This window comes from Chrysochloris asiatica, unplaced genomic scaffold (genome assembly GCF_000296735.1).
Source record: "Chrysochloris asiatica unplaced genomic scaffold, ChrAsi1.0 scaffold00061, whole genome shotgun sequence".
In the NCBI taxonomy this organism is placed as follows: Eukaryota; Metazoa; Chordata; class Mammalia; order Afrosoricida; family Chrysochloridae; genus Chrysochloris; species Chrysochloris asiatica.
The window spans coordinates 11,254,154-11,280,610 of NW_006408579.1; the positions used below are offsets into that span (position 1 = coordinate 11,254,154).

The window sequence follows — 26,457 nt, forward strand, 5'->3', positions numbered from 1 at the left end:
GGCAAGTTTAAATGATCACCAGGACTCCTGTATGACAGATTCAGAGTGGGTACACAAGGCAGGGCTAGGAGAGGAGTTAAGGGCCTTGTACGCTATTATGAAGGCTTTAGTTTTTCTGCTAGTGATGTACACCATTGGCGATACAAAGATGACTAAGACGTGGATTCAGGTTGACTGCTAGAGAGACACAGCTAGGAAAACAAGTTCAGATAATATGATATGTGTATGTTATAATTGAAAGACGTTCAAGGAACTCTGGATGCACAAAATTGTATTTAGCTGGATGCACAAAAATGTATGGTCAGGAAAAGATGCACAGAAAAGTTATAATATTCCTGCTGGCTTTGAAAGATTTTCCCTAATGATCAGAGGAGTGAAGAACAGTAAGTAAGGGGATCAGCAGGGACAAAGGTACTTAAATAGGAACAGTGAGTGTTACTGATGTTTAGTAGAGGAGTGGATAGAAATGATGTTGCAGATGTAGGCAGGGATCAGTCATATGAAATCTGATTGCCATACAAACAAATTTTAACATATCTGTGGCATTTGGGGAGTCATTGAAAGGTTTTAAGTAGAGAAGGCTAATGATCAAATTGTGTTATGAAAGATCAGCCTGGCAGCAGGGTGGAGTTTAGATTGGAGGAATGGGAGAATAGAGGCATGGAAATGAGTTTGGAAGCAACTGAAATTGTTTAGACAGGAAACAATGAAGCCCTGAACTAGGACACTAACTGTGGGAATAGGGAAGAGGAGACAAGTTAAGAGATAAGAGACAGAATGGACACAACTTAATAAGTTATAGGCTGAGAGAAGAAAGAATTATTACTTACACCTGGGTTTCTGTCTGGCACAACTAAGCAGGAAAAGTTCTGAGGAGGAGAAACAGTGTTTTGAGGCTGGGGAAGATGATAATTTGGCTCGTTAATGTGATAGTTTGGAGCATCCAGACTGGTTAATAAATAAATAACAAAAACAATGCCAGGGAGCCATCAAGGCAAGCAGTCAAGTCCCTTGAGGACAAACCCTCCTCCAAGACTGAAACTCCAAGGGAACACATGAGCAGGCATGTAAGCTTGCTGGCAACCATGTTTGTCTCCTGGTGAGTGGAAGAGGGGGAAAGGTAGCAATGAAGATATGGGTCGAGTTTGACCACGTTCCATCGACTCCCGTTGACCTGTAGATGAGAGAAATAAGAGGAAGGGTTGGTTGGTCCAAAGTGTGGTGAGACGAGGGGACTCCTGAGCCCATGGACAAGAACATAGCCACAGAGGGCTGGAACTGAGAGTGAAGCGCCCAGCTGATGTGAAGTGAAGGGAGACGTAAAAGAATGTCCAAAATTGTAGATAGTACCCATTCGACCTAGCTTCGATGGCTTGATGATCAGAACTCAACTAGAAGATTTTGGTGGTTTTTTTTTGTTTGTTTTGTTTTTTAATTTCTTTTCTTTTAATAAAGGAAACAAGTGTAAATTGCTACAATTTGATGAACTTGACCTGTGCTTATGGATGTAGTAGCTCAAAATACCAACTAAGAGGGAAGGAGTCTTCACATCAAGTATCAATCCTATCCCTCCTGTATACAGGGTTGATAGAGACAGGCAACTTAGACTTTGGCTACCTAAAATGGGAGGGGCTGTAAAGGCACAAGGTGACTGGCTTACAAGTTTTCAAAAGGGAATTTAGTTTCAGAGTGTGTGGGGGAAGGTAGAATCCCCACTGAATAGTTTTTATCTTGTCTAGACAGGTTTGGTGAAATAAGTTGGGGATAAGATGCTTGTGATTCAATAGTGAGTAATTGTTATCATGACTGTCACAACTATAAAGGTGAAAGTTTTGTAACATAAAGGGGGGAGTAGTTAATCTTACAGTCCATGAACAGAGGACCCTAGGACCATCAAGGGAGAAGAGCACAAGGGAATGTGGGACCCTAACCAGAGAAGCAGTGACACCAGAGATGGAGAGAGAGAGCAGCTGAGGACTCTGGACTCATGAAAAGAGAAAGGCTGTGTTCTAGCAGTCAGGTGCTGGCGGCCAGGAGGCAGGCTTGCAAAATGTGTCCTTTGGCTATTTAAATGATTATATATTCCTAAGTGTTTTGTATACATCCTCTCCCCACCTCCCACCTCCCACCCCCTGCCAAAAAACAAAAACGGAGGGAATAAAAGCAAATACTGTTGAATGATGATGCCCAGAGGAGATTGTAATCATTGCAATGAAACAATGAATGTAAAACTGATGTTCCCCCATATAAACTATCACTCAGTTCACAATTAAAAAAAAAACAAACAACCCATTGCTATTAAGTTCATTCTGATTCCTGGTTGACCCCATGTGTAACAAGAGTAGAACTGTTTCATAGAGTTTTTGTGGTTGTAATAATATTGAAGCAGATCAGCAGGCCCTTCTTCCATACAGCACCTCTGGATGGGTTTGAACTGTCAACCTTGAGACTAGTAGATGGCATACTGCCACCTAGGGACCCAGTGTCTGGTAAATAGTCAGATTTAATCAGGAATGCTGGAGATAGGTCAGGGAAAGGAATATGTAGGTTTAGCAGTCATGTGAGTCATCAACATCATGGTGTTGGTGGATATTAGGAAATGGACTTTTCTCAAGGCAAATCTACTGACAGGTCACAAAGGGAGCAGACCCTTAGAGGAAATCACATTTATGGAACAGACAGAGAAAGAGGAATCTTCAGAGAAGATTATTATGAGCAACTACTATGTGCAGTTATTATGCCAAATTTTGGGGAGCTAAGATGATTTACACCAAAGTCCTACACCAGAGTTACCCACAGTTTTTAGAAATGTGGTGGTGGTGATTTGCTGTGGAGTCAGTTCTGACTTATGGTGACCCTGCATAGGGTTTCTGAGGCTACAAATCTTTGTAAGAGCAGAAAGCCTCATCTTTCTCCTGCAGAGCAGTTGATAGTGTCAAACTGCTGACCTTGAGGTTAGCAGCCCAACTCATAACCATTACGCTACCAGAGCTCCTTGTAGATAAGAGGTTATAATCACTAATACCACTGACTTTGGGACAAAGTTAGTAAAGGAGAACCAGGAAGAGTATTTAATTACCATCAAGGAAAACTGTTATAAGGGCAGAATCTTTGGAAGTTTGCTATATGCATTTTTATTGTATAGTTCATTTCTGATTTCTCTAATATTTGTATATGTACGTTCCAGTGTTAGCATGGGTTCCAGCTATTGGCAAAACAAGCCAGGTGTAAATTAGTGTAGAATGAAATCGATAGTGCTTTAAAGCACTGGAGTGCCCAGTTCACATCAGGGTGTGCGTCTGTATTCACTGAAACATGGCTATCAAGTGCACCCCAAGTCATTAGATATGTTATCCAGTGAATAACAACATAATGATATTTTAGCAGAGCAGCCTTATGATAAATTCTGCTTTAGTGAAACTCCATATACAGAGCAATTTCTCCTGGCCGTGTACATTGCATGGCAAAGAAAGGATATCCTGCTGCGTATCAGAAGGCTGTAATTTCATTTAGGGGTTCTATTGACATCGTAAACTGCAAGAGCAGAGCTCAAGTGGCTATTTAAGTCATAGGAACTTCAAGCTAAAATTACTGCCTAGTCCTAATCGCCACCTCCAGGGTACTCCTGCCTATACATATGTGCTTTATGTTACTATCTTTGTGTCTATAAATATTCAGTCACTCTAGGAGCTCAGGTGATAAGCTATCCTAAATTATGACAGGTATCTGTCACCTTTGCATCTGGTATAGGTGTAAGGGCTAAAAATAGTTATATCTTTTATCGAATGTCAAACCTAAAAGGGACTAAGACCCCAGACCAAATTCTAGTAGAGCCATTTGTTTCCTGCTTCAGGACATTCTCTACTCCGTTTCAGTCAGGGGTCCCTCTTGCGTGTTGTAACTAGAAAAGAATAGATGGTTAGGTTTACCTGTATAATGGGATTTACAGTCTAGACGTTCACCTCTCTGTCTAGTCTGATGTTCACTTTTGAAAACAATAGTACTGTATAGTTTTGGGATCCAGTTAGATATAAGTTAAATAGTGCTCCATGAAAATGATTCCCTGGTTGGTACAGGGGCATTCTGCCCTGAGATACAGTCAATCTGAAAATAGGAACTTTCATTGGTTTAAATGTTTATACTCTGGGGACAATTAATTTGTATAAAATTATAATGATCAAATATTACTTAATACCTTATGCTTTGGAATTGACTCTATGAGACCAATAAGAAAAATTCTAATATGAGTATGATTCTCTTTGGGTTTTTTGGGGTTTTTTTTGTTTTTCTTTGGTTTTTAAGGTAAATTCTTATTCATGCCCCTACACGAACAGTTATTATCTTCAATGGTGGACACTGCTGTCTAACATTCTTCACTCATCATGGTGCTGCTCTTTCTTTTCTTAACCAAGCTTGACATTCAGTCTTACTACATCCTGTCTTAACAAGAAATCCAAGCAAAATTATCAAGGTTTACAAAGCACACTAATCATAAAATCCTGACTTCTCATAAGAGAAACACACTTTACTATGTTACCTAGTTGCGAAACAGAGGCATAGTGAGGCAGAGAGCTGAACCACACTTAATGGTTGACTGAGACAAAAATTTTTACTTTCCTTCTTTGTCTATTATTTTAGTCCTTCACCATAGTGCTTCTTTGTTGCTTAAATTGTTGTTGTTGCTGTTGTTAGGTGCCATCGAGTCAGTGCCGACTCATAGCGGCCCTATGTGCAGCAGAACGAAACACTGCCCAATCCTGGGCCAACCTCATTACTGTTGCGTTGCTTGAGCCCATTGATTCTGCCACTTGGCCAATCCATCTCATTGGGGTCTTCCTCTTTTTCTCTGACCCTCTGCCTTACCAAACATGATATCCATCTCCAGTGACTGGTCCCTCCTGGAAATATGTCTGAAGTATGAGAGGCGAAGTTTGGCCATCTTGTCCTCCAAGGAGCACTCTGGCTGCACTTGGTCCAAAATGGATCTATTGGTTCTTTTGGCAGCCCATGGTACTTTCAATATTTTCCTCCAACACCATAACTCAAAAGCATCAGTTCTTCTATGGTCTTACTTATTCACTGTCCAACTTTTGCATGCATATGAAGTTATTGAAAATACCATGGCTTGGTTCAGGAGCACCTTAGTCCTCAAGCTGACATCTTTGCTCTTCAGTACAATTAAAAATTAGGATCTATAAAAGTCAAATTTACCTTATCTATTACCATGATGCTTTCGTTATATGCCTGAACATAGTATGCCATTGTCATGTATGTGCGAAGCCACTACATCTAAGAGGAGTGTATATAAAAATTTTTAAAAAGAAAAATCATGGGGCCATAGATAAGTTCCAAAGAGTGATTAAGTCTAAAAGAGTGATTAAGAGTCCAGACTGCCTGGATTCTAGCATGACCAGCTAGAACATGGGAAAAACCACTTAATTCTCTCTGTCTTGATTTCCTAATCTGTAAAATGGGGATAATAATAATACCTTTGCAAAGTTATTGTGGGGAGTAAATTATCTAAAAATATATAATTTTAATCCAGTAAATGGTGTATACATACTGTTGTTGCTAAGTGCTGGTGAGTCAGTTCTGACTCAGAGTGGCCCTATATAGGGTTTTCAAGGAGCAGCTGGTGGATTTGAACTGCAAACCTTGTGACTAGCAGTCCAGTGCTTATCCTACACTGTCCTCAATAAACATTAGCCATTGTCATCATCACCATTATCCTCCTCATTACTTATACAATTAGGTCATGGTTATTACCTGATATTAACCTAGAAATGCTTGCTTGCCTCAGCTCTTGACTTAATCATTTATCATTCAGATGTCATTGGTTCCCTAAGCAGAGACATACAAGAAATCCATGTTTTGGATAAGATTGCCTTGGTACTAAGTTCAACCTGAATACAAGTTTCAAGTACTTGATACGGAATAACTCAGTTGCTGGGACTTGCTTCTATCACCTACTTATTCCATTTAGCTGTTCCCATCTCATTGCTTAAATGATTTATTGACTGTCTTCCTTCTAGACTGTTATAAGAGGCAAGATCTAGTTCAGGTCTGTTGTTGGCTCACCTTTTTAGTTCTAACTAACTAAATAAAGAGTGAATGAAGGAAGAAAGGAAGGAATGCCCTTCCATATATAGCCTCTTCACTTAGATCCTATTCCCAGCTACCTAATGTTCAAAATGTTGACCTCATTTTCTACCTGAGCCACTTCTAGCCCCAGTTATATTTACCTTTCTTTCAATATAGACCCCTATGGTTCTGTCTTCTTGCCTTATTTGAAAACTTCAGTACTGATAGCTAAATAATGCATTGGCCTACCCTCCTATTGGAGCCCTGGTGTGGCTCGGTAAGGATAAGCACTGGACCATACGGTGGATTGAACTGCAAGTTAGTAGTTCAAACCCACCAGTTGCTCCTTGAAAACCCTATTCAGGGTCATTATGAGCCAGAATCGATTCAACAGCTCTTAACAACAGCAACATTTCTATTGGCTTCATCTTTACCTTCCTGGACCTGTGGGCACCATGTTGAGAACTGTGTTCTTTAGCCAGGTTCCTGTTGGAGCCTTCTTCCCCATTTGGCATTTGAATTTCAATGTTACAAGTGACTCATTGTTCATTTGCATTTTTATCTGATGTCCTTGACTCTAACCTTGATTTTGATCTTCATATCATGTTATTTACACAGTCTTTCCTATATTTATTTTGTTTTGAGGGAAAACACATGTATATCAACAAGCAAATGAAAGCTGATATTAAACCCTATCTTCAAGACACAGTATTCAATAGCCTTAGCAGAATATATGTTGTATCATATGTTGTATCTCCTGCATTGTTTCTTATCTTAGTTCCCTGAAGAACATCAGAGATCTTGTATCCTGAACTTAGTCTCAGTTGCTTAGTACCTGCCAGAGCTAACATCCAAAGGTTACCCAATGCCAATTTTAGCTGAACAATGTTGGCATTGGAGTCCTGGTGTGGTACTGTAGGTAAGCACTTAACCACAAGGTCTATGTGGACCACAAGGTTGGCAGTTCAAATTCACCAGCCATTCCTCAGAAGCCCTATATAGGGTCGCTATGAGTCGGAACCAACTCAATGACAATTAACGACAACAGTGTTGGCATTGGTGTAGCTTTGTATTTAACAGTAAATGTCATATATAAAAAGAAAAAGAACAGAAAAATATAACATTATTGCAGCCAATAAAGACCACCAACCATTATATTTTAATATGTTTATTGTATTCTCTTTATTACCACTCCTTTTTTTGGGGGTGGGTGGGGGTGGGAGCGGGTAGGTGGATGGATTCTTAAGAAAAGGAGGGACAGTTTAAATTAAGAAATGACTATAAAACTGAACTCTGGTAGCGTAGTGGTTACGAATTGGGCTGCGAACCGCAAGGTCAGCAGTTCGAAACTACCAGCTGCTCTGCTGGAGAAAGATGAGGCTTTCTGCTCCCATACAGATTTACAGCCTCGGAAACCCTATTCAGGGTCGCTATGGGTCGGATCCGACTCGACGGCACTTAACAACAACAACAACATGGGTCGGAACCGACTTGACGGCACTTAACAACAATAACATAAAACTAAACTAGGAGCACAGTGGCTGCATACGATTAGCACTGGATTAGGTCCATGATTTGAGCTCACCAGCCGCTCCATAGGAGAAAAATGAGGCTTTCTGTTCCCTCAAGTACTCAATGCCTCGGAAACCCTATACAGGATCACTATGAGTCGGAACCAACTGGAAGGCACTTAACAACAACAACAACAATAATAAATGTAATTGCTATTTGTCCTAATAGTTAGCAGTGTTACCAATTATCAATATACTTGCCCACAAGGAGTTTATAGACTTCATATAATTAATCCAGAGACTAGAAATTAGATCCTAAAACGAATTAGATATAAATTACTGCAGCATATTATTATGCACCGAAATGAGCAGTAATGAAAGGCAGTGAGTGCTACAAGAATTTACATCAGATCAGGATGGCCTAGAATACTGTAGGGAAGGTTTCATAGAGGTGTGGCGCTGCGGAAAAAATGCCTAGAGTCCTTGCGGTCCATTCACAAGGACTCTAGGCATTTTAGGATTTTAGGGGTCCTTTGGAAAGGAAGTATAGCATCCTTACCATTGATATGACAAGGCAGGTAAAGAAAGTAGAGGTCATGAGGAAAATACATCTCAGCCAAATGAAAGGATGGGAGTGGAAATGCACGTGATTTTTAATGAAGTGAGGGAAATTAGAGATGAGATCCATATTGGTGACGATTAGGGTATGACTTATGAAAGGTAGGTAGAGTCCAGAATTTATTCTTTGTGGGTGATAAGAACAATAGCTGTCATATTGTTAGAATTCCGTAAGAGTTTTTTTTAGATACTGAAATACTTTTACAGAGGCAAGCAAAAATACTGAAAATATTGAAAGCAATGTTTTAGCAGTTTGCCTGGCTATGGTGGGCAGGATGCAAGGTAAATTGATAGGAATGAGTCCAATCAGAGACACCAGCTTGGGGAGGGGAGGGACAGCTGTAGTAATTCAAATGCAGAAGAATTCAGACCCAAAAGCAGTCAAGAATTAGAGATGAAACAGGGCCATTTCAAACAATGCATTTAGCAATCTCCACTAACCCTAATCTTAACTGCACTTAACCCTAACTTTAACTGCACAATAACTCCTAAATGCTTGATCCCCTTTGCCTTTTGATATGATTATAGTGAACTCCATTACTCCTTGCAGGGCAGGGCCAGATTGGGGTGGGCCCTCCAGCTCACTCAAGCCTCCAACCAGTGAGGATTCAATCATAGTCCTAAGCAACATAATATGCTCACAAAGTTTGACTGCTTGGGAAAGAAACTCAGGAAGCACACAGACTTCTCCAGGCTGCCATTTATTAATTCAGTATCTGATTTTGCAAGATAATGTGGAAGATCTCTCATATTATATATAGTATACTGCTCTACTTAGGGGGATTCAGGAGGAGCATTAATTCTAGGCTCCTATCTGTACTCTCACTACCTGATGATAGCAGTAGAACTCTTCTACCTTTCCTTCTTCAGATCAACCAGATACTTAGTAGTTAGCACCAAAAGTAACCTTGTTGTGTTGTTGTTAAGTGCTGTCAAGTCATTTTGACCATAGTGATCCTTTATAGTGTTTCCGAGGAGCGGCTGGTGAGCTTGAACCATGGACCTTGCAGTTCAAACCAACTTTGCAGCCCAGCACATTAACCCACAGAGCTATACCAGACCTTAGGAGAGACTGTGTGTTAGCAGAGATTTCAAAACTTTCCCCAAGTTCTGTCTGTACCCCTGAAGTTGTCCCAGAGATCTATGGGATAGTAAGAAACAGTGGTCATTTTATTTATTTATTTATTTATTTATTCATTCATTCATTCATTCATTTATTTATTTATTTATTTATTTATTGTGTCTAGTTCATCCATCACCTGTCATTTGTCCTGTTGGTTTCCTTTGGACAGTTCTAACATTTCTTGAAAGGTAACAATTTGGCCAATATATCAGTTCTGCATTCAACTTCCAGTTGACCACAAATTGTGTATACACATTATTTTGTCCGTGTGTTGAGTCAAGGTCTCCAGTTTATTTGAGTGGGTGCCTTTTCTTGCCCACTAAGAGCTCCTTCTAGATAGGGGCCACCAGTATGCATCTGTGGACTCACCTGATATCATGAATTCTGAACAGAAAGTCTTCTTTACCCTAAGGTTTCCACCTGAGTTCTGAGTTTCTAATGTGAGGAATATCTCCTAAGTGCCAAATAGTCTTGTCTCCCCATCCCATCTACTAGGCCTAATTTTGCCTAGCAATTGGGGTAGAGAATGTAAAATTGATGGCTCTGCTCGTTAAACTTGTCTGTCTGCATAATGTAGGCAAGCACAATTTATAAGAAGGGTGTTTGGAAAATGAAACAAGATGTGTGAATAGGAGATCCATAGGCCTGCAATGGAATGACAAGTTTCTACCCACAAGCGGAGGAGGTTGAGATTTGCATGTTGATGCTTCTTTTCACCCATTTCTGAGTAATGGGTCTCACCCCATTAGTGAGTGAATGTGTTATACTACTGGAAGCTGCTAGGCATGTGCTGTAAAGTCTGTGTAGGGGAAAAAAACAAAAACAAAACTATACGTATGTACTCGTGCACAGATCTCAGTATTTATCTACCTGGCGGTGGGAGCAGACAGGGCACAGCTCTCTGATGGGCAAGAAGTACAGGTCAAATCAGTTCTCTTACTACTATGGCTATGATTGCTGTAGCTTTATCATTTGAGGCCTGGAGGAGGTTAATAGCAGCTTGTTAGTTGTTATTCCAGCCAATCTGGAAGACTAGCTCTGGTCACTGACATAATTAGAGACCTTACAAATATTGACTGCCAGTGATCTTTCAATTGTGCCTTCGGAGTCCACACATCTCTGCTATCTCCAGACACTTCTGGAATCCTGTTCTGAAGCCATCCAATCCATGTAGTCTTTCCTGTCAAGTGTATTTCCTGCTGCAGACTGTACCATTCACTGTTTCTTAGTTTCTGCCTCACCCAAGAGACACATTTTCTCCCATTAGAAAAAATTACTGTGATTCAAGCACCTAGGGGAAATGGTCTACTAAACTTGGTGTTTATTTGAGCAACAATCATACCGCTACACCGTATATATCATTGAGCTTTACAATCTTCACCTCAACATGCATTGTGTCTTGCGAAGAAAAAATGGTTTGGTTTTGCTTTTCCTTCAAAGTGAAAATGTACTGGTAATGGTAAAGTGAATCGAACATCATTTGGTATGCAACTGAGCAAAACAAGCAGAGTAGCCTTGTGTTTTTAATCTAGGTCCATTTACCAGTTTAATTTGATAGTGGGAATTAATTGTGCAATTCTTAATGTAACCACAGTACAACCACACTTAACAGACATCCTTTTAACCAAAATACAGTCATTGCCCCTCCCTTTCATACTCATAAGAAGGCATAGTCCATTCTTTTCCCTAAAATTTAATTTTCCTCCAGATTGTGGGAGTATTGCAAAAGAAGTAACAGGACTGTTTCTGTTTCTTGGTTGGTTTGCTTGGTATCCATTTAATAAAAGTCTGACTGAACGGAAGTGAGCCAATCTTAGCATTTCCTGATTGTGCCTTTCTGAAAGGAAGAGCAGAAAAGTTTTGTCTCAGATAGAATTTGGAAGTAAATAGCACCAAAGAGGGGTGAGGTGATACGAAAGTGTTTATTTCTACCTGTCAGAAAGCTATAAGACAGATGCTTTTCTGAGCGAGACAGTGACTGGGCTCAGTTGTGGTGGCATATTTTTCCTGTTTACTTTTGTTTGGTTGGCTTTTTTATTAGTAGTAACATCTCTGGCATGCAAACAAGAGCAGACTGATTTTTCTGAAGTTCACCTCTAATAGGGTAGGAATTAGTAATCTGATCAATCAGAATGACAGACTGAAATGAAAGTAGGGGTGTATCTTATTATTCTTGGCTCAGTCAAATTGGCATGAAACCTTAACTATCATGGGGAAACATACTAACACTTCTGTATGATTAATTAAGGAGCTCTCTGGAATCCTGGTGTCGTACTGTGGGTTAACGTGCTGGACTGCAAAGTCAGTTTGAACCACAAGGTCAGCAGTTCAAGCTCACCAGTCGTTCCTTGGAAACCATGTACACGGTCACTATGAGTCAGAACCGACTCAACAGCACTTAACAACAAGAAGAAGTGGTGCTATGGGTTAGGTGCTCGGTTGTTTAAATCCACCAGACACTCAACAGGAGAAAGATGAGGCTGTCTGATCCTGTAAATATTTCATTTCTGAAACCCTACATAAGGTTGCTATGAGGCAAATTGACTCTATGGCTGTAGCTTTGGTAAGTTTATACAGTTAAAGGTTGTTGAATGAACATAGGCCTGTTTTTTTAAGTTAAGGATTGATATTGGGAAATATGGATGGAAATTTCTGTGTGAGTGAAGTAATTAAGAACCCCATTTGACTTTTTGCTATTTCTGAAAGCCCTAAAAATTAGTAAATGTGTATAGAATTATTATCAAGAAACATAAGTTCAGAGTTTGCTTTAAAAATCTGCACCTCGTTATAAGACACAACAGAAGCATTGAATTGGGATGATTCATTAGAAATGAAAATGTTTTCACTGCTTTGGCAAAGATTTTTCAAGGACAGTATTTCCCAAACATCTCTGCTCCCAAACATCTCAAGGTCACATGTGAAATGTACATATTCCTGCATCCCACCTAAGACACAAATGAATCAGAAACTTCCATGGAGAATTCTTGACATTAGTATCTGAAACAAGGAGCATAGTTGATTGTTACAATCAGGGCAATTTGGGAAGCATTGCTGCTAAAGAGATATTTAGAATGCAAAAAAAGATATGATTCATTAATTTAACCTATATAAAAGTTATTATATATATATTTATACATATATATATTTCTTCCTATATTGCTCCTCCCCAAAATTCAGTCAGTAAAAGAACAACCTTCTTGTTTGTAGACCAGTGACTTTATTTAAGCATCTCGTAGCTCTCATTTTCTTTAAAACTTTACATTCTCCTCCATTCCAGCCTTCACCATTGTCTAATTAATGTCATCACATAAAAGAAAGGTTCCTAGATAAGAAGTCTGAACTTAAGCTCTAGTTCTTGCTGGGACTTATGTATGGCTGTGTGAACCCTATACTCATCACATCTTTTTTCATTGCCTCAGTTTTCACATTTGAACAATGATGAGATTGCACAAAATGTTATTTGAAAATAATGTCAGCTTTACTTTGTTAGGAATTCCAAATGCCATTAACCATGTTTGAGGACCATATCCATAGATGTTGAATATTGTGCTTGATGGAAATGTATGTCCGTGTTTAGATATGAAGGTATTATTTACAGACTTTAAAAACAACTTGAGACACAGTTTAAATTAATCAAGTCTTTGGAAGATATCTTTTCGACATCTGATTGTTAGAAGGGTCTTCCAGGCCAATTGTTGACAAGGGTCTGTCGTATTGGCAGCTACAGGGTGAACAGATTTGTTGGAAAAGTAAGAGAATAAATGAAAGCATGAACAAATTCAGCACAGGTTTCAGATACTAATAATTTCAAGTCCTTGGAGGAATTAGAATTATTGTCTTCAGCTAAATATTGAGGGCCTGGTGGTGGTGGTGGTGGTGGTTATGTGTCATGGAGTTGGTTTCGACTGATAGCGACCCTGTACAGGGTTTCTGAGGCTGTGAATCTTTACAGGAGCAGAAAGCCTCATCTTTCTCCGGCGGAACCGCTGATAGTTGCAAACTGCTGACCTTACGGTTCGCAGGCCAATTCATAACCACTATGCTACCAGAGCTCCTTAGGGCCTGGTAGCTAATATAATTTGAATATATATTTCCATGGTTTGGAGTTGCTACAGAAGAATCAATCTACTTGTTTGGGTAGAACAGAAAAAATAGAAAAGAGAGGAAGAAAATGCGGCACCAGAGGTTCCAAGATGAAGATAGAGAAGTCTATAGTGGGGGTTTCTATTTCCTAAACTCCCTTGTCAGCTCAGCGTGTCTTCAGTATAAATACACGTGTCACCCTGGCCTCTGCACTCATTCACACTTCAGAGAAGCCCTTGGTTCCCTTTTCGCCCTCCATTTTAGCAGTGGGCAGTCTGCAACCTTTTGATCAAGCTGACTTTGTACATTACATGACTGAACTCAGCTATGCCAAACATCCTTGAGGAAGTTGACATTTGTGTACTTTGAAAGAAAAAAAAAGAAAAGTGAATCCCAACTGCTTCCTCCTGCCCTTTTGATTAAGAGAACCGTAAGTCAGCAGGAGAGGTGCTGCTTTTAACAAGCAGGGGTGTGCAGCAACTGATTGGTATCTTTCTTTGAAAAAAAGTAGAAAGATTGATGTTAAACAACACTAATCAGAGTTGATTACAGGGACTAAATGAATTCATTGATAGGAACAAGCCATGGTTCCAGAGACAACAAAAGAGATTAGATAATAGTCAGGGGAATCGTATTTGGAATAGTTCTGCCCCTCTTTGACAACCAGGAATCAGCACCCCAGCTCTTTAACCACTCCTTGGAATAGACTAATTTGTACAATTCCGTGCTGTTTTCTGCTGGGAAAGCTCCTCTGCAAAACTTTAGATGGTTGTTTGGCTCTTTCTCATCATTCAAGTCTTAACCTTCTCTGGTCACTTTATTCAAAGTGGTACACATATCATGACCTAGTCCTTATCTATCTGCAATCTCATCTCCAGCCATTCTCAAACACCACCTTGTGCTCTATCCAGAACCACCTGAATTGCCCCATATAGACCAGATTCTGCCTTGATCTGGACTTTTAATTTTTTCCCCATGTTACCTTTGCCAGGGAAAACCTTTCATCCTTTCTGGTCTACCGGATCTACACCTATCATCCTTCAAGTTTCAACTCAGGCATCATCACCTCTAAACTTGTTATGGATCAGGGTCCCATATTTCTTTTCTCCCATAGCTCTTTATACCCATTTGGTATAATTGATTGGATATTTATTAATTAGGATGTACTATTTATATAGTCTTCTCCTTCAGGACCTCCACATACTCAACAGACTTTGTCACTAAGTTTTGTAGTATTAGGAAGGAGCAAGGAAAAGGCACATATTATCTTACATAATCATATATATACATATATGTATATATCTTACGTTTCTTCCATTGATGTTGCATCCTCAGTCTAATGCTATGTTCCTCCTCATATTAATAATGTCATGCATACTAAATATATCACATGAGCATTTTAGATGCTTAATAAAAAAAAATGAGGCTTTCTGCTACTGTAAAGATTTATAGCCTCAGAAACCCTATAAAGGGTTGCTATGAGTTGGAATCAACTTATTGGCTCACAACCATTACCACCAGCATTGGCATTATATGAAATTGCCTGTCTTACATCTAGACACACCAAAGTAGTGTTTTGTGAGACTTTGGGTATTTTGCCAGTTGCAAAGGTGATGAATGCTTTATCACTGTAGATTTTTTTCTCAAGTTTTTATTGTGAATTGAGTGATAGTTTACATGGGAGAACATTAGTTTTATACTCATCATTTTATTGCAATGATTACAGTCTCTTCCCTGCATCATCATTCAACAATATTTGCTTCTATTCCCTCTGGGTTTTTGTTTTGTGTTTTTTGTGGGAACGTCTCAAAAACATTCAGGAATGTATAATCATTTAAACAACCAAAGGGCACATTCTGTAAGACTGCCTCCTGGCCACCAGCACACAGCCTTTCTCTTTCCATAAGTCTGGAGTCCTCATCTCTGCCTCCATCTCTGGTGTTGCTGCTTCTCTGGATAGGGTCCCTCATCCCTCTTGTGCTCTTCTCTCTTGATGGTCCTAAGGTCCTCTGATCCTGGACTATAAGATTAACTACTCCCCCCTTTTTGTTACAAAATGCCTACCTTTACAATTGTGACAGTCACAGTTTGTCATGATAACAGTTACACACTATTGAATCATAACACTCTTACCTCATCTCCTTTCACCAGACTCGTCTAGACAAGATGAAAAGTATTCAGTGGGGATTCTGCCTTGCCCTGCATACTCTGAAACTAAACTCCCTCTTGAAAACTTGTAAGCCAGTCACTTCGTGCCTTTATAGCCTCCCCCTACCCCGCCCCCATTGTAGGTAGCCAATGTCTAAATTGCCAATCCCTATCAACCCTGTATACAGAGGGGATAGGATTGATACTTGATGTGAACATCATTGTAGTTTTAATTTACATTTCTTATAGTGTATTTGATGCAGAACATCTTTTGATATACCTAATACTATTAATGGAGTTCTGGTGTAGGCACTGTAGTCCTAACCACAAGATCAGTGGTTCAAACTGATCCTCGTAAACCCTATACAGAGTTGATATGACTCAGTACCGACTGGGTAGCACTTAATAACAACAGAAATGGTATTAATATTTATTTTTCTATACTATATATCTATTTCTTTCCTTATTGAGGTTTTTATTTTGTTTTTTCATTGTTGGTCTTTTCTTGTTGATTTCTTAAAGGAAGTAATATAAAGTTGTGATGAGCTTCAGATATTTTTTTCTAGTTTTGTCTTTATTTAAATTCTGACAAATAGTTTATTTTCATATAGTCACCTTTAGCAATCTTTTCTATTATGACTTATAGACATTATACCAAATATAGAAAGACTTTCCTATACCAATATTATTTTATGAGGATTTAACAATGTGTTTCTTTTAGTACTCTGACCTTTGAATGTTTATATTACATACATGATCCATTGAATGAGATTTTTAAATCCAGAACATATTTTCAGGGTGAAAAGGAATCTTGGGGAACAGAAACCATCATGTTTCTCAAGCTTTGTGGCTGACTATTTATTATTTGCATAGCATTCTAAATCTCATTCTCTTTCAGTAGAATACAGATATGATGTAACCGAACAATCTGCATGTAAAAATTAAAATTAAGAAAAACCTGTTGAGTTCTTTGTTTTTGTGAGAGAAGGCCATGTGCCAGCAGAGAGGACATAGATAATGATAGAATTTATTGGTTCAAATTTCAGTGTTTTGTACAATTCAGCATGAAAAACTCACTGATTGTAAAATATAGTCAATGGTATAAAATAATGCATAGACCATATTCCTTGGAGTCAGAGACCTGAAATCTTGCATCTCATCTGCTATATCCAGAGCATTTCTCCTTGCCATGGTTTCCATCTGTATAAAATGGTAGAATGATATCTGCAATTTCAGAAACTGTAAGAGAGTATTTTTTAAAAAAAGCTTTCAGTTGTACTGAAAATTAGTTCATGAAGTTATTAGCTGATGATATTTTCATTATATACGGTATGTGAATTTTTGGAAGGAGACTTCTTGTAGAGTTTTTTTTTTGTTGTTTTTTTTTGTTTTTTTGCCATGCTCCAGTTAATAATTGCTTCCTCTCTTGTTATTTTGGCTTCATTTTCAAAAGTGTTATTTTAACAACTATTTGTTCGAGATGATGAGGATGTAACAGTGAACTAAACAGACACACACAAAGCACATTAAAAGTCATTAAGTACACCAGAAAACATTAAAAAAGTGGGGGCGGCTTAGGAAGTGCTGGAGAGGAGTTTTCCTACGATGACTAGAATGAAAGAATTCTAAACCTTGAACAGTGAACCGTAAAGGGTATGGTTACGAGTCGGGCTGCTAACCTCAAGGTTAGCAGTTCCGGTGGTGAAAGATGAGGCTTTCTGCTCCCATAAAGATTTACAGTCTCAGAAACCTTATACAGGGTCATTGAGTTGGAACCGACTCCATGACACACCACCACCAAGGAGAGTTCAGAGTTCCGAATTTGTGGAAATAACTTTCTATTTTGTAGACAGTACTAGATCTAGATATGTATAAGTAACCAAATATGTGTGACCTTGTTGGCTGTATTCAAAGTCAAATGACAGCTTCTATCAAAGTTGTCTATAGGCTTCTCATGTGTGCTCAGGATACTCCCATCTCACATCTCCCTAAGCTTCTGCATCAGCCTTTAGACAACACTATAAAATTTGTTTAGGAACCCTGGTAGCATAGCGGGTTATGTGTTGGGCTGCTTATCACAAGGTCAGCAGTTCGGACCCACTAGTGACTCCACAGGAGAAAAATGAGGCTTTCTGCTCCTGGAAAGATTTACAGCCTTGGAAACCCTATACAGGGTTGCTATGAGTTGGGACCAACTCAAGGGCATGCACCAGCATCTTAGAAGTTGTTACTGAGTATGGAGTATGAAAGACTACCATAGATGTGATTAGAACTTGTGAGATTTCTGTTTAAATCTTGGAGTGTCACCCCTCTCACAAGATGAATCATGATAATCTCAGCTGGAGTAGGACTTCTTGTTGTTGTTGTTAGGTGCCATAGAGTCGGTACCAACCTATAGCAACCTTATGCACAGCAGAACAAAACACTGCCCAATCCTGGGCCAACCTCACTACTGTTGCCATGCTTGAGCCCACTGATGCTGCCACTTTGCCAATCCATCTCTTTGGGGGTCTTTCTCTTTTTCTCTGACCCTCCACCTTACCAAGCATGATATCCTTCTCCAGCGACTGGTCCCTCCTGAAAATATGTCCGAAGTATGAGAGAAGAAGTTTGGTCATCTTGGCCTCAGAGGAGCACTCTGGCTGCACTTCTTCCAAAATGGATCTATTGGTTCTTTTAGCAGCCCATGGCACTTTCAATATTCTCCTCCAACACCATAACTCAGAAGAATCAATTCTTCTATACTGTTCCTTATTCACTGTCCAGCTTTCGCATGCATATGAGGTTATTGAAAATACCATGGCTTGGGTCAGATGAACTGTAGTCCTCAAGCTGACATCTTTGCTCTTCAACACTTTAAAAAGGTCTTGTGCAGCAGATTTGCCTAATGCAATATGTCGTTTGATTTCTTGACTGCTGCTTCTTTGAGTGTTGATAGTTGATCCAAGAAGAATGAAGTCCTTGACAACTTCAAACTTTTTTCCGTTGATAAGAGTTTTTATTGGTCCAGTGGTGAGGATTTTTGTTTTCTGGACATTGAGATGCAATCCATACCAAAGGCTGTGCTCTTTAATCTTCATCAGTAAATGTTTCAAGTCCTCTTCACTTTCAGCAAGCAAAGTTGTATCATCTGCATATCGCAGGTTGTTAATGAGTCTTCCTGTAATCCTGACGCCACGTTTTTCTTCATAGAACCTAGCTTCTCAGATGATTTGCTAAGCATACAGGTTGAATAAGTATGGTGAAAGAATACAACCTTGTCGCACACTGTTCTTAATTTTAAAACATTCAGTATTCCCATGTTCTGTTTGAACAACTGCCTCTTGGTCCAGGTACAAATTCCTTATGAGTACAATTAAGGACTCCTTAGATAGGAGGGTTCTTTCTCTATTACTAATGTACCATCTCTCCTGTGGAGCGTAGAGCCTCTAAAGTTGTGTTGGATTTCAGTACTCTGACCTGAAATAATGAAGACTATTGAATTATTAACAAAACTTTCTTTTGTCCTAGATTATTGACAGAGTGATGTTTGGCAATCAAGTTCCTCTGTCATCTACCCCTAATTTGCCTTCCCAATTTTATTTCTTACTACACCATTTCACAAACATAATGATTTGCTTTTCCCAATGCATGATGACCTTTTATTTACTGTTTTATTAGCTGATCAGATAATAAAAAATATTCATGGTAGACACCTTAGTTCATCCTTCTAATAAGCCTGTTGATATGGTCTTCCCTGTTGCCAGCATATCCACCTTCGACAACCTGGGTGGTCTTTTTCTTCACTCCACCACATGGAGAAGATAATTTGAAGGGCCGCGGGAAGTTATTTGCTTCTTTAAAACATTTCTCAACAGCATCGATCTCATGAATCAGATCCTCCATGCAGATGATGTCGTATGTACAAAAAGAATATGCAACCAACGTGTTATCTGTCAGGGCAATCAACTTCTTACTGACTTTGCCATAAGCACACTCGTAGAAAAGTTCATTCACTGACTTCAGGTTTGGGTACTCCCAAGCAATGTATGATTCCACAATCCTCAGCATGTTAATTGAAGCCTTGTTGAGCTTAACAAAGGTGCCATTGAAGATCTGGCGAAGGCAAAGAAGCTGCAGCACCTTTCAGTCCTTTGAGCTCACACTGTTGATACCTCTGATCTTGATAACAAATGCCAGCTTGGGCTCACCTGCTACATAGAAGTTGCCCACTTTTCTTGCCATTCTAGCCACTAGAATCTCAGTTCTATACATCTGCCTATATTCCTGGAGACAATTCTTGGCATTTTAATAGATCAGCTTCCTCCTTGCTTTTTGAAGCATTTTTGGGGCAAAATTCTTTCTCAGACACTTGATATTGAGTTCTGTGACATTCCCCTGCTTTTTCTTAAGGGTCTCTGGCACAGCAGAAACCTTCTTTTTCTTCTCTTTGACACCCTTCATGGTTCCAGCCAGTTTTTCTTTAAAATAGACATGATGACCTCTTTAATCATGCTGCTTATTCTTTTTAAATTATTCCGTTTTCCTCTCTATATTTTAAGGAGCCCTGTTGGCACCATGGTTTAGCATTGGACTGTTAACTGCAAGGTCAGCGGTTCAAACTCACCAGCAGTTCTGCAGGAGAAGTATGAGGCTGTCTGTACCCATAAAGATTTATAGTTGTTGTTGTTGTTAAGTTCCAGTGAGTCAATTCTGACTCATAATGACCCTGTATAGGATTTCCAAGGCTGTAGATCTTTGTGGGAATAGAAAGTCTTATCTTTCTTCTATAGAGTGGCTGATGAGCCTGAACCACCAACCTTATAGTTAGCAGTCCAGTAGTTACCCTACAGAGCCACCACACTAGTTACAGTCTTGCAAGTCCTATATATAGGGTCACTATGAACTGCAATTAACTCAAGGGCAGTGAGTTTGGTTCTGGTTCTGGTTCTGGTTCTCCACACTTTGGTTTCCCAACTACTCTTCAAAACCTAATTTAAAGGATCTTCCTTTTGGGAATGTCCTTTCTCTATCCTCTTCTTGAAGGTAACTGATATTTAAAGTATAATGAGTAAATGAACGAACAGTATTTGTAAGTGGAGAATGAAGGAAATATATGGTAATAGGACAAGCAGTAAAAGAAAGGTAGTTTTGAATATATCCTATAATCTATATGTGACAAAATACTACAGAAAATATTACAAAGTATTATATAAAATATCAATGCATTTTCTTTGAATTAGTCTAGGACCAGTGAGGCTCTCTGGTGGTTTCTTGGGATACTGACATTTATGAGATAAAATTGGAATAAAAGGTTTTTTTAGAATTTAATAAAGACTACTTCTGAGTTGGAAGGAGCTCTGGTAGCGTAGTGGTTATGAATCGGGCTGCTAACCTCAGGATCAGCGCTTCGAAACTACCAGCAGCTGTTCTGCGGGAGAATGATGAGGTTTTCTGCTCCCGTAAAGATTTACAGCCTCAGAAACCCTGTACAGGGTCGCTATGAGTTGAAAGCAACTCCACGGCACATAACAACAACAATTTCTGAGTTGAGGTACCTAAGCTACCTCATAAAGGGTGTAAACTATGCTGACCTCTCTCACTGATACCTGTTGGCATGCCAAGGCTGAATCTTGTTTCCTATCTGAATTCTAAAGATAAGAAAGCTAATAAATTTAATAGGCTTTTGTATCCTTGATTTAGTTGAATCTGGTGTTTTCAAACATTACTGCTTTTCCCAAAGTCTGGACAGCAGATGGCTTATTTTGAAAATTCCATTCTTTGAGAATAGTTTCCACAAGTCAAAGGATGTTCTGAGAGGAAAAAAAAAAAAATAACAAGCATTAAGAACAAGCCTTGGTTCTTCAAGAAAAAGCAAGCACTAAGATATAGCCAGTGGTTAGGATGAATTGTGGGAACATATAGCTAGGCCTGAGTCAGTAACATGACACACTCATATCTGAAGAGATGAGAGGAAGAAAATAGCTCTTGAAGCCGAGTCAGGTTTAGTTATGAGTTGAAAGTGAAGTCCGTACTATTTAAAGTTTCACTTTATTTATAGCACTCTGTAGTAAGTATAGGGTTCCCAAGAAAGTAGAAGACATGGTTTCTGACCCAGAAGCCTTTCAATGTAGTGAGTATGATGAATCTTCCACAAATATTACTAATACATATGACTGAAGTTTATAACCAAACTAACAGAATAAGTAAAGCACCAATTAATTTATCTGATTAGAAATCTCATAGGAATTTTCTAGCTATTGTATGTCATGTATGGAATAGAACATTCAGGTTGGGTATTTTGTTGCATTTTAATTCTATTAGATTAAATAACTAGACAAAAGGAAACAAAGAGAATCATCTTCTGGGAAATCTGGAGTAGATTGAAGAATTACCAAACTCAAGGAGGCTGAGGAAAAGGAAGATAATAGAATCTAGAAAGCATCGAAAACCTACAGACTGCTGCTAGTATATCACCCATAGGCCCAACCTGAGCTGCTACCTTACAGCAAGGTTTCATCTCAATCTGTTAGCAATCTTTTCCTACGATTTTATCATGTAAATTGCTCTGTGATTTGATAATGGAAGTTAAGCCTATACATTTTCATAATCACCTTCTCCAGCACACATCCATTATGCAAAGGAGGAAAACCTGTATAGCAATAATGATAATGTTTTATTTTACGTATACTAAGTGTTTTCACTGATAGTATTTCATTTGATACTCACAGTAAACCTTTAATGTAGTTGATATCCATTTTAAAGATGAGGTAAATTGAGTCCTAAAGATGTTTCATAACAATTTATTTGAAACCCTATGCTCTTTAACTCTCGTTTTCTCTCTAAAAACATACACATACCCCCAGTAATAGAAAATTTAAGAAAGCTATAGTTGTGATTTCGATAGCTGAATGAGGGAGTCGTGTGAACCTAATCAGGAAGAGGCTTTGAAATTAGTGTGATGTAGATCTGAGTTCTTAAGCTGTCTCTTATTAGATTTACTAGGCAATTTTTTTGGCATTCCTAAGCCTAGGTTTTCTCATCTATAAAGTGGAAATAAAATGATAATAATAATAATAGAGGTATTTGTGGGATTAAATGAAAATAATGTCAGTTAACTGTCCAGCCCATAGAAAGTAATCAATGAATGTTACCCATGATACAAATGATCGTCATTATCATCTTATTTTCTAAACAACAAAGCTGGGAAAGTTTTTAAGGTACTGAGAGGAGACTTACTTTAAAGGATGACCAATAACACTGAGGCATTTTACATGACAGACAGGGTTTATACCTTTCCTCAGAAAATGATCTTCAGCATTTAAAGTAGTAAATGGTGTTGTAATCATTAGGTCAGTTTCCTCAGAAATAGCACCAAGTGTATCGCTGCTCTGTATTCTTCCTTCAGTGTCTTTAGCCTTTGAAGTTCTAAGACTGAATGTCTTGAAGGTACTCTGTGTGTTCAGAATAACAGAGTATTTGAGTCCTAAGGAAACTATTTCAGGGCCAACAATTAGCAATAGTGAGGCATCATGAGGCTACTTCTGCCGCCAGCTCTATCCATATCTTCCAATAAGAGATGGCATAGGAACCTTGTTTTTTCAGAGAACAAACAAGTGATGGAAGAAACCTCCATGGTTTTTGAAAAGCATTACAAGTCTGGACTCCTCTAGTAAAATCTTTGAGATGAAAACCAGTGTGGTAGTGGAGGAGGGCACCCAGGAAAGTTTAAAGCAACATGGACTGGTTGGGGTCCTCCTCCCCAACCCGACTTTCTTTTCTCAAAGTAGAGTGGAGAAGAGATTTTGCAAACTGGACACAATCCACCAAATATTCAACAGTGGCTATTGTTTCTTTGTTTTGTTTTGTATGTACTTTATTTTTGCAAATTTAGTGCTTTCACATTTCTTAAAGTTAATGTGAATCACTGTCATAAATGGGAGTATGGTGACTCCATATGGTAAACACTGGACTGCAAACCACAAGGTCCAAATTTTGAACTCACCAGCTGCTCTGCAGGAGAAAGTTGTGGCTTTCTGGTCCCTTGAACATGCCTCAGAAACCCTATACATGGTCACTATGAGTCGGAACTGACCCGACAATACTCTGTCTAGTATATGACCACAGGAGAAAATCATCATGTGTCTGTGTATATATGAATATGTATGTATGTCTAACATATTAGAGACGGTTGCCCTAAACCATAATTTTAAATTTTAAGTTTTTACAGTATAAAACATCAGAGTGCCCACCATCAAAGTGGATAATATCTCTTTGTTATACTGGCTGAATTGTAGCCTTATTGGAAGATGGCAGAATCCTGGTAGCATAGTGGGTTACATGTTCAAATCCACCAACTGCTCTGTGGCAGACAGATGAGGTTTTCCTGTAAAGATTTACAGCCTCAGAAATCTTATCCAGGGTCACTATGAGTTGAAACTGACTCAATGGCACACAACGGCAACATGGAAGTTGGTTTACATCTTGAAAGTTTTAAGGTAGTCACTGATTACAGTGTCTGAGATTTACTGCAATTTCCATTTGAGTTAAAACTGATTTCATCTTCAAAATAAAAGCATTTAAAACGGGAAATAATTATTTATTCCCATATCAGTAAATCTACATCTTTTTATTTTATCTCTTAATATATAAAGAAGAGTGCTAAGAAATCACTGAAAAGATTTTGTAAAAACAAAGCCCCTTTTGAATATGTGATCTATACAATTTTATTTTCCAACTTCCTGCTAATGTCCCAAGTATACTAGACACAGAGAGAGAATCAGATGCTGAAAAATCATTTTCTACCAGGGCTTATTGTGATCCTAGTTAAAAGGGCAATTGAGGCTTTGCAAAACCAGATTGCTGTAGGTTGTAGAAAGAAAGAGAAAAAAAAAAATCACCCCATGTGCTTTTGAATAGGAGGAAGAATTTTGTTTGTAGGCATTGGCACGATTGCTCTATGTAAAATGTGGCGTTTGCACAACTAATACAGAAAAGTAAATGCGCAAGCAAGCCATATTTTAACCTTGGAAATGTGGCTGCTTTTAATGACACAGTGCATCAAGGTCAAGAGAAGTTGCCCTCAACAGATGGAAGACTTTCAAAGTAAAAAGCTTAATTTACATTGAAAATATATTGAGTTACACATGGTTTCTAAGGAATACTCGGTTATTCTAGTTATAACCATGGCTCATTCATGTTATCATGTGTCAAGTAACTGACTTACCTCATATATTTCCGTGGCAGGTGTTTACTGTGGAAAGGCAGGAAGAGAGAGGTGAAGGAGGAAGGCATTCCTCAAGTATCTTGTGATAAACACACTTGGTGTCCCTGCTTTCAATGGGGCTCTGGAAAGTAGGCTGTCAGAGAACACAACAGGGCAAGCCTGTGCCTTGGTGGAAAATGGGTAACATGGCCCCTTGACTTTTAGCCTCTAAGATACATGGAGAATTGCTTAGGAAACATCCCCCATTGTATTTATTTGTGTTTGTGACTCCCTTAGTGTGTTTTCTATTGAGTGTGTGTGCTCATGAGTTGCTGGATTTTTGTTTGTTTTTTGAGATTGATTTTTGTAATTTATATTTGAACCAGAAGTCCCTGGGTAGCACAACTGGTTAAGGGCTTGACTACTACTTAAAAGGTTGGTAATTTGAACTTACCCAAGTGTGCCTTTGAGGAAAGACCTGGTGATCTGCTTCTGAAAGGTTTCAGCCGTGAAAACCCTATGTAGCAGTTCTAGTTTGCACAACTGAGGTTGCCATGAGTAATAGTCAATTCGACAGCAACTAAAAACAAGAGCATATAGTTGAGTCATAATTTGTTCATATATAGCTTGTTAAAGATATTGTGTAACATACATTTTAAATCACACACACACACATTATTTAAAGGTGCTTTGGGTGGTTTGTTAATGCAGGGTGCATTGAGAAGCTTGAGCTTACATCTTTTGTAAGGAGGTATGATGCCACTTTAGAGATGAGATGCCACATGCCTTTATATCTGTGGTTTTCTTTCTTTTTTTCTTAACCTGCCTCTCATTTTATGTTCTTCCCCTCTTCTTGCTCTTCCTTTTTCTCTCCCAGTTTCACGAAAATTCATTTGTCTGTGACATTTAAAGACTCTGTCTGAGAGATGTCTGGAGCTGTGGCCATCTGTGTACATCAATAGTTTCTCCGAATCTGGCACTCTGTCAATATTTGGGGGCCTCAGTAACTGCACTTAAATGCAGTGCCTGCTAGCCATCATGCTCTTAGTGTCTCATAGCAAGTCCAAGTGAATGAATATTAGCATGTCAAATCCTTTCACAGCTGGCAACACTTTGTAGTCAGTATATGGACATCTCGCATTTGCCTCCTGCACCTTTCTGCTACCCTTCCTCATTTATATGATGTCATTTATCCCCTTATTTATGTGATGTCATTTCTACACAAAAATAAGAATTCTCAAAAAATACTATTACAAAAACTGAGGTAAATGACACCATTGTGCAATCTTGATTTCATAGTGTTTCTAGGGCATAAGGTGATGTTGCACAGATAACACATATTTTTCATTATAGCTTTTTCTTTTTACTTGTGTTATGTAATATTTGAGGCCCAAATTGTTGTCAGTATTTTTGGTGGGAATATATGTGTTTCTAAGGCTATTAGGATTTTGTAAGCAATGTCTCTATAGCTCATTTGTGAACATACTGTGATAAAGATTAAGCTAAATAAAAAGGAAATATTAGCGGATTGAGAGCTGTCATCCCTACTCTGCCAATGAAATGGTCCATGTATAAATGAAGCATTAAAGCATTATTTTGTCAACTTACCCATGAACTCCACTAAATAATAGCATACAGGCCTAACAAGGCTTGCAAGGGAGACTAATATTGGGCAACATCAAATAATTACACTGCTATATTCTCTCAAT

The 26,457-nt window shown here is 38.7% G+C and overlaps 1 protein-coding gene and 1 pseudogene across 3 annotated transcripts in view; one reads left to right on the forward strand and one right to left on the reverse strand.

Moving 5' to 3' along the window:
• Positions 1-26,457, forward strand: part of ZBTB20 (zinc finger and BTB domain containing 20) — a 601,757-nt gene that overhangs the window by 211,041 nt on the left and 364,259 nt on the right. The gene's annotated exons all lie outside the window — the stretch shown is intronic.
• The window catches only part of LOC102812154, a 40,722-nt pseudogene continuing 33,525 nt past the window's right edge, over positions 19,261-26,457 (reverse strand).